We start from the raw sequence: 10,611 nt of genomic DNA, 5'->3' as shown, positions 1-10,611 counted from the left end.
TTTTATAATTATTGTATGACTGTCGGCAATAGATGTACGCTGACCGGCAGTCCAAAGAGTTTATTGACGGTGTGCATTATTTTTTGAGAGTGGCCGAAGCTAACAGGCAAAAGGGTTTTATTTGTTGTCCATGCAATAAGTGTAAGAATCAGAAGGAGTATTCTGCATTCAGGACTATTCATTTCCACTTGTTTGAGTCGGGGTTCATGCCAAGCTATTATTGTTGGACATCCCACGGAGAGCAAGGTGTTGAAATGGAAGAAGATGAAGTGGAAGACGACAATATTCCGGACTTTGCTCAGTGCGCTGGATTTGAAGGAAATCAAATGGGTGAGGAGGAAAGGGATGCTGATGGTAACAACGTTGCGGATGATCTTGGTCAGATGTTGCAGGACGCCAAGGAGGATTGCAAAAGTGAAAAGGCGGCCCATAAATTGGACAAGATGTTAGAGGACCACAGAACGTCGTTGTACCGAGGTTGCGAGCAAGGGCACAAAAAGTTGGATACCACTCTGGAGTTCTTGCAATGGAAGGCAAAAAATGGTGTTAGTGACAAGGCATTTGGCGATTTATTGAAACTCGTCAAGAACATTATTCCGGAGGGAAACAAATTGCCCGAGACAACGTACGAGGCTAAGAAGATAGTCTGCCCTCTAGGACTGGAAGTTCAGAAGATTCACGCATGTCCGAATGATTGTATCGTATATCGTGGTGAGGAGTACGAGAACGTAGAAGAATGCCCTGTTTGCAAAGCACTACGATACAAGATTAGACGAGATGATCTAGGAAAAGTTGACGGGCAGCTAACGAAGAAGAGAATTCCTGCTAAGGTGATGTGGTATTTCCCTATAATACCACGGCTAAGGCGTTTGTTCAGGAACAAGGGGAATGCTAGAATGATGCGATGGCACGCTGAAGAGCGTCAACAGGACGGGATGCTAAGACACCCCGCCGATGGTTCGCAGTGGCGAAACATCGACAGAAAATTTAAAGACAAAAGAAAGGACGCACGAAACATACGGTTTGGTTTAAGTACGGATGGCATGAATCCTTTTGGAGAGATGAGCAGCGGCCATAGCACTTGGCCCATTACGATGTGTATCTAGAACCTCCCCCCGTGGCTATGCATGAAGAGGAAGTACATAATGATGCCGATTATAATTCAAGGCCCCAAGCAACCTGGTAACGACATTGATGTGTACCTAAGACCACTGGTCGAAGATCTTAAACTGTTGTGGAAGAAGGAAGGTGTCCCCGTGTGGGATGAGGACAAACAGGAGGAGTTTAACCTACGAGCGCTGCTGTTCGTAACCATCAACGATTGGCCTACACTTAGCAACCTATCCGGGCAGTCCAACAAGGGGTACAAGGCTTGCAGTCACTGTATGGATGAAACAAAAAGTACGTATCTTAAGCACTGTAGGAAGGTTGTGTACATGGGTCATCGTCGATTCCTTGCAGCAAACCACCCGGTACGGAAGAAAGGCAAGCACTTTGAACATAAGGCGGACCACCGTACGAAGCCTAAACATCGCAGCGGGAAAACAGTGATTGCTATGGTTAAAGATCTTAAAGTAGTGTTTGGAAAGGGGCCTGGTAGCCAGCCTATAGAGAGCGAAGATGATCACGCGGCGATGTGGAAAAAGAACTCTATATTTTGGGAGTTACCCTATTGGGAATTCTTGGACGTCCGCCACGCAATCGACGCGATGCACCTCACTAAGAATCTTTGCGTAAACCTTGTTGGCTTCCTAGGTGTATATGGAAAGTCGAAAGATACACTGGAAGCACGTAATGATCTGAAGCATATGGAACAACGCGGTGACCTTCACCCGGAACCAAAGGAGAAAGGAAGCCATTACTTGAGTCCAGCCAGCTACACTATTAGCAAGGCAGAGAAGGAAAGTATGTTTGAATGCTTGGAGAGCATCAAGGTACCGTCTGGATACTCCACGAATATAAAGCGAATAATAAGCACGAAGGAGAAGAAGTTCATAAATCTAAAGTCTCATGACTGTCACGTGTTGATGACACAGCGGCTACCAGTTGTAATAAGGGGTATCCTCCCAAACAATGTCCGGACAACAATAACAAAGCTATGTGCTTTCATGAACGCAATTTCGCAGAAGGTCATCGATCCTGATAGATTAGAAGCCCTGCAGAATGATGTGGTGCAATGTCTTGTCAGCTTTGAGTTGATATTTCCACCTTCATTTTTCAATATAATGACGCATCTGCTTTGTCACCTTGTCAAAGAGATCGGTATTCTCGGTCCTGTGTACCTACACAACATGTTTCCTTTCGAGAGGTACATGGGCGTTCTGAAGAAGTATGTTCGTAACCGTGCTCGTCCAAAGGCAAGCATCGCCAAGGGGTATGGAACAGAGGAGGTCATTGAATTCAGCGTAGAATTTATCGAAGACCTTCGCCCAATCGGGGTGCCTGAATCACGCCATGAAGGGAGACTACGGGAAAAGGGGACTCTCGGAAGGAAAGAAATAATGACGGTAGACAACAATTTATTCCGTAAAGCCCATTTCACGGTTCTGCAACAATCTTCATTGGTGGCTCCCTACATCGAGGAGCACTTGGCTCTAGTTCGCGCCAGAAACATCGGTAAGTCCGATGCATGGATTACAAGGCATCACATTGATACTTTCTCCACGTGGCTGCGACAACATCTCATGGGTAACGAGACGATTAACCAACAACTGGCCTTCCTAGCGAGGGGACCATCTGGCTCGATCACGACATTCCAGGGATATGAAATCAATCGGTACACATTCTACACGAGGGCCCAAGACATGAAGAGCACGAACCAGAATAGTGCTGTTTGTATCGATGCCATGGGACACGACAGTACAACTGGCACGTATTACGGTGCCATTGAGGACATATGGGAACTTGACTATGGACCTCTCAAGGTCCCTCTGTTCCGGTGCCAATGGGCTAGGTTGACTGGTGGAGGTGTAACGATTGATGACAGTGGGATGACAACGGTTGACCTTAACAAGGTTGGATACTCGGACGAACGTTTTGTCCTTGCCAATGATGTAACCCAAGTTTTTACGTCAAGGACATGTCTAGCAAAGGAAAAAAGGGCAAAGGGCCTACGAGCCAAAGCGCCACATGGTTCTCCCAGGAAAAAGAAAAATCGTCGGAGTGGAGGACAAGACTGATGAGGATTTCGATCAGTTTGATGGGCAACCCTCTTTCACGGTGACGATTGACCCTAGCATCCTCCTATCAAATGAAGACACCCCTTACTCACGTAGCGATCACAAGGAAGGAACAATAGTGAGGAGAAAGTACGTGCGGTCAACCGTCACTGCCGATGTATTGCCGTAATTGTTCTGTACACGATGTAAACTATGTTAGATGTACTGAATATCCATACAAATCAATTGTTGTATGGCATATGTTAATTATGATTATTAGAATTTTTATCAAATTGAAATCATCCATATGCTAGTTATATATGATTATTAGATTTTTTTATTAATTATGTATGATTATTAGAATTTTAATCAAATTGAAATCATCCATATGCTAGTTATATATGATTATTAGAATTTTTAAAGGTTTTAAATCATGCACGTGGTATTTACATATGTTACTTAGAATTTTCAACAATTTAATATCATGATATGCTAGTTATATATGATTATTAGATTTTTTATTAAAATCATCCATGTGGTATTTACATATGTTAATTAGAATTTTGAACAATTTAATATCATGATATGCTAATTATATATGATTGTTAGATTTTGTATTAATTTTAAATCATGCATGTGCTATTTATATATGTTAATTAGAATTTTTAACAATTTAATATCATGCATATGCTAATTATATATGATTATTAGAATTTTTAACAATTTTAAATCATTCGTGTGCTTATTATATATTATCCACGTATTCTACTACATACAACAATAATTTTTCGAAGGTTTTATCATTAATTGTTCGACTTTAAATAATTGTAATGTATTATTTACTATTTTAGAAACACATATGCAATGAAATTCAAGACACAGCTGCTATTATCTTTAGTCCCGGTTCCTAACCCTAACCGGGTTTAAAAAGAATTTGGAAATCGCGGGAAAAGATCTTTAGTCCCGGTTGGTGAGAACAACCGGGAGTAAAAACATCTTTACTCCCGGTTCGTACGAACAACCGGGACTAAAGATCTTTTCTTTAGTCCCGGTTGTTGTTACGAACCGGGAGTAAAGATGTTTTTACTCCCGGTTGTTCTCACCAACCGGGACTAAAGATCCGAGGGTATATATATTCCCGGTGCGGCCTCGTCTTCTCCACCAACACTTAGACGTTTTTCGATCTCGGCTTCTCCTTCGCTGCCACCGTGCCTACGGCGACCCCGCGCCGACACCGCCGTTGTCTCTCGCCGTCGCTTGGCGGTCCTCGCCGCCTCCGCCACAGACGCCGCCGCCGCATCTCTTGGGTAAGAGCCGCCGCTACCCCTCTCTCTCTCAATCTCGATCTCGATATCTCTCTCTCCACGGCCGACGACCGACTTCGACGCGGCCGCCGCCGCCGACGACGCCGTCACCACTGCCACTCCGCCGCCACCGCCTCGAGCTCGCCACGCCGCCGCGACGCCACGCCGCCGGGCCCCCACGCCGCCGCGCGACGCCACGCCGCCGCCGCACCCCCATGCCGCTGGGCCCCGACGCCGCTGCCGCGCCCGCACGCCGCCAGGTCCCCACGCCGCCGTCGCAGCATGCCGCTGCCGCGCCCGCACGCTGCCAGGCAGGCCCACGGTGCCCCGACGCCGCCGCCGCGCCGCCACGCCACTGCCGCAGGCGCCCAACATTGCCGAACGTGAACGAACGTGATTGAAACGTGACCGAATGCGAACGAACGTGAACGATACGTGGATGACCTTTGAACGAACGCGAACGAAACGTGCACGAACGTGAACGAACGTAACGAAACGTTAACAAACGTGAACGAACGTGCACGAAACGTTAACGAACGCGAATGAACGTGAACAAAACGTTAACGAATGCGAACGAAACGCTTATGAACGTGAACGAAACATGCACGAACGCGAACGAACGTAACGAAACGTTAACGAACGCGAACGAACATGCACGAAACGTTAACGAACGCGAACGAACGTGAACGAAACGTTAATGAACGCGAACGAGCGTGAACGAAACGCTTACGAACGTGAATGAAACGCTTACGAATGCGAACGAGCGTGAACGAAATGCGAACGAATGTGCACGAAACGCTTACGAACGTGAATGCACTTGTACTAAAAGTGTGAGAACGAACGCGTTTATACTAATACATTTTACTGGTAATACATATATGATTATATATGTAACTTGGCCCGTTTAGACCAATACATTTTCCTGGTAATGTTGCAGAGAAGACGTCGTCGTCGTCCCTCAAGCCAAATTGGTTGCTAGCCATCGAAGGAATTCGCGCAGGCAAGTGATGTAAAGAAGTGATTGTTAGATATTTAATTTAAGATTGTTAGACTTAGCATATATGATTATTACAATTTTAATATAAGATTGTTATCGATTTAATATAAGTTTGTTAGACTTAGCATATATGATTGTTAGCGATTTAATATAAGATTGTTGGACTTAGCATATATATATGATTATTACAATTTTAATATAAGATTAGTAGCGATTTAATATGAGATTAGTAGAGATTTAATGTAAGATTAGTAGCGATTTAATATAAGATTGTTATACTTAGCATACATATATGATTATTACAATTTTAATATGAGATAAGTAGCGATTTAATATAAGATTGTTAGACTTAGCATATATGATTTTTACGATTTAATATAAGATTGTTAGACTTAGCATATATGATTATTACAATTTTAATATGAGATTAGTAGCCATTTAATATAAGATTGTTAGAGATTTAATATAAGATTGTTAGACTTAGCATATATATATGATTATTACAATTTTAATATGAGATTAGTAGCCATTTAATATAAGATTATTAGAGATTTAATATAAGATTAGCAGAGTTTTAATATTACGGTTAGCAAATACATCCTATATACCTAACAAATATTTTTGTATGCATAGATGGCTGATCGCGATGAGGAACAGATACTATACGATACAATCGCAGTGGGAAGCAGCCAGTACTGGAACGAAGAAGAGGGGAACGACAATCCAAACCAGTACTTGAACGAGGAGGGGAACGTGGAGAGGGATGCGGAGGGGAACGAGGAGGGGAACGATGAGGAGGAGGCTAGTGGAAGTCATCCATCCGCTGGACAGAAGAGGGCACGCGGACAACGAGGTGCCGCGAAGAAGATAGACGGTCGGCACATCATAACTTAGGTGGACGAAGACAGCCGACCTAGTGCCCCGGCAGAAGCAGCCAAGAATTTTGTACGCCACAGCGGTTGGGTTGTGAGGGACAACGTGCCTGTCAGCACGGTGTACTGGCGCAGAACAAGGGCACGCGGGGATAATGACAGCTTTGTCCCGGACTCAGAGAAAGAGATGCTGTGGACCACAATGCTCGAGACGTTCACGCTACCCGCGGGTACGGAGAACATAGTGAAACAGTGGACTCTGAAGAAAATGGCAGAACAGTTCCAGAGCTTCAAGGGAGATCTCTACAAGAAATACATCCTGAAGGGACTAACACCGAACTTCGACGTATTCCCAAAGCTAAGGGATCATTGGGACGAGTTCGTTGCTTACAAGACAGGGCAACAAGGGCAAGCGATGATGGCCAGAAACAAAGACAATGCCGCCAAGAAGAAGTACCATCACCACTTGGGGTCAGGCGGATATAGCGTTGCAATCCCGAAGTGGGAGGAGATGGAGGCAAGTTTGATTGAGAGGGGTATCGAACCAGCCACTACTAAATGGCCGGATCGATCGAAGTTTTGGTACTATGCTCACGGTGGAACGCTTAACCCATTTGATGGCTCCCTTGTCTTTAGCGATCAGATACGCGAGGCTGCCAGTCGACTAACGGACGCAGTGGTAGCCTCTTCTCAGGGCACATTCCGACCCGACAGAGAGAAGGATGAGCTGTCACTCGCCCTACAGACTCCCAAGCATCCAGGACGAACATGAGGGAAAGGCGTGATTCCCTGGAAGATTGGATTTAAGGAGGACATCCACACGTACAGGAGTCGGATAAGGAGCAAGAGAGATACCGAGGCGAAGATTGTGGATCTTGAGTACATGGTATCGAGCTACGAGCTCAACATGCTAGAGGAGGTGGCAAGGAAGGTGGATGAACGTATGGCCACACATCGGTCCCAAGATCCCCATCCATACATTCATCCTGCAATGGTCAGCCCATCAGGTAATCGTAGCAGCTGCGCCTCAACGGGGCAGGTCGGATCACAGAGCATGGACGCCATGCAAACCCAGGATGAAACCACCTGCCCCGTTGATGAGATCACACAGCGGACACCATGTGAGCTGCATATTCCCTTCAAGAACTTATCAATCAAGGTATACTCGTAGTTTGATGATTTTTGACTTGTACATTCCGCAAGTTGCTGCTTAGGTTGATTACTAATAGATAACCTCTCATTAGGTGAAGGTGGCGTCGGGAATGGCCATCCCAACGGACCCTTCTGGGACTTACCACTGCAAGCCAATTCCAGCAGGATACTCGAGGGTCGAAGTTGAGCTGGTGGAAGCCGCGTACGAGGACCTCGAGTTGGACTACCCAGGAGGAGACGGTGAGACGCATCTACGAGACACAAGCCACGCCATCATACTATGGCGCAAGCGGTACATCATCCTTCCTGGGCGACAAGCAGTGTCTCGTGCACCATCTCCTCCGGCTCCGCCATCTCCTCCTGCACCATCTCCTCCGGTTCCTCCGCCACGTCCTCCTGCACCATCTCCTCCGGCTCCTCCGCCACCTCCTGCTGCACCATCTCCTCCAGCTCCTCCGCCTCCACCGTGTCCGCCTGCACCTCCCAAGACAAGGTCTCGCCAAGCTCCACCGCCTGCCCGCACAAGGGCAACGAAGAAGGCGAAAGTTGACGCCACCAAAAACAAGGAGCCACCGTACGATTGCAGTCAAGAGGAGCTTGATGCTTATGTGGCAGGAGAGGTGAAGAGGCAACTCAAGCCTCGGAGTCCTAAAAAGAAGAGCCTATCACAAGAAGTCCAAACCAGTCCCTCAGCTTGGAGAACAACCAAACCAAGAGGTCGAGCCGTTGGTGACCGGCGAAGATTTTGGCATAACGGAATTCATTTCAGACACTGGTCTAACTGTGGATCAGTTGGTTGGAGGCGCACCAATCCCGAAGGCGGAAGTGGCATACAAGTTTGAACTCGGTAAACCGCTTATCAAACTTGAACAGCTGTAGTCCCTACCGACACAGATGTACAAATTCCATGAACGGTACATGGAAATGAGCGCCAAGGGTAGAGAGATGTTCGGAGCGAGGATCAGAAACCCCGACTTCTTGCAAGGAGAAGATGTTCTCTGGATCCATTTCAAGGATCTCTTCGATCTGTACCAGTTGGACGCCCTCGACGTCTCTCTTTTGAGCGCATGGATTTTGTGAGTATCTTTGAGTTCTATTTGTTTCGTTCAATAATTAGCTCCTGGCATATATGTAAGCAATAATACTTTCCTTTCATCGTTGTAGAATGGAGATTCAAAGGGCCCGACGGCAGAGGGTCTACGATACTGGGTTCATCGACCCTCGGAAAATCAACACCGAAATGATCGACAAGTACGAGAAAGACACAGAGGACAATCTCGTCCATCTCCTAACGCAGCAGCATTTCAAGACGTACATACTACTGCCGTACAACACAGAGTGAGTTTTTATTGTCGTTCGAACAAATTTCGTTCCCATACATATAGCATGTACATTTTCGATCATATATATCTCATCTCACGCATAATCTAGATTCCACTGGGTCCTGTTATTCTTCGACTTGGACGCATGCAGAGTCACTGTGAATGACTCAATGAATAAAGAGGAGAAGATTTTTGACAAGGTCTTCAAACTGATAGACAGGTAATATAATGCCATCTATTCCAAAGTCGCGAGGAATCTATTGCTATTATGTTGATCTCAGGTAATAATTAATTAATCATAGCTTGCAACTGCATATGTAGGGCTTGGGATCGGTTCCGTCAATTGGTCCGCGGGACTTGGAAAGAAAAACTTGGACGGAGGTTTCATTTTCCAGTGAGTACATGCATGATCCAAAATTATATTAAATTGAATCTCTAATTACAGTTAATATAAAGAGTATATTAAATCTCTCATCGTTTCTCATGTAGTGTGCAAAGCAGGACCAGGGAACTAACTTATGCGGCTACTACGTATGCGAGTATGCCCACTGCCTATCAAACCAAATATGCACAACACGAGAGCTCGATGTACGTATACATAAACCATTCAAAATTTCATTGCGTATCGATTTGTTAAGTTGTTTATTAATTTCATATATTGATACGTCATTATTTTTCGAACGATAGCATATTCACATGAGGGATAATCTCCCATACAAGGATTTTATCACGGCTGTTCAAGAACAACTGATGGGATTCATCAACGAAGAATTCCTTAATCCCGACGGTGAATTCTACTACGACGGATCGACAATTCATAACATCGGTCCTTCCTCTTCTGACATAACGCCGGCGTCGAAGTCGTAGCTATAGCTACCGAGCAAATGAATTGTACTATATATGCATGTATATATATATTTATATATGTATACATTTACTTTTGTGTTAATATATATTTTGGTAACATATATATATGCACATAAAATGTTAAGTGCTTTAAATTGTACATATGTGTGTGTAATATATGATTTATACATATGCATATATATATATATATATATATGTATATATATATATGTATATGTATATGTATATGTATATGTATATGTATATACATACATACATACATATGTTACAATACATATATATATATATACATATAAAATCAACCATGCAGCAAATAGGGCCATGCAAATAAAAAAATGGTGCATCGATCTTTAGTCCCGGTTGGTAACACAAACCGGGACTAAAGATGGTTTGGCCGGCCTCGTGGCTGATCGATCTTTAGTCCCGGTTGGTAACACGAACAGGGACTAAAGATCGATCTTTAGTCCCGGTTATTTCATCCGGGACTAAAGATAGCTATCTTTAGTCCCGGATTCGTAGTCCCGGTTGTCCAACCGGGACTAAAGGGGGGTTACCAACCGGGACTACAAACGGTTTCTCCACCAGTGACATGAAGTGCACATGCGATGGCAGTACTATCGTGCTAGACGCCGAGTGCAGATCTGGGATTTTGGCCGCCATGATCCTCTTGGTTCTCGGACTAGGCCCTGTGAGCAATGTGACATGGGACGTGTGTTGGACAGGATCAATTGCCATGGCCAAGCGAATGCCTTGCTTATCTGATAAACGATGTACACATGCCTTGCCAGGTCGGACATGAGCATGACTCGGCACCATCATGCACCTTTGTCAGACGATCTGATCCCATTGCTTTCGATGAACTCTATTGATGGTGATGGAGAGTGCCTCTGATCTGTGAGCCTATGGGTGGATAGGGCCAAACAATGCCAAGCCTACCTA

The sequence above is a fragment of the Oryza glaberrima genome, chromosome 12, assembly GCF_000147395.1.
Source record: "Oryza glaberrima chromosome 12, OglaRS2, whole genome shotgun sequence".
NCBI classification, from domain to species: Eukaryota; Viridiplantae; Streptophyta; class Magnoliopsida; order Poales; family Poaceae; genus Oryza; species Oryza glaberrima.
The sequence above is the reverse complement of the archived record's forward strand: the minus strand, read 5'-3'. Positions refer to the sequence as shown.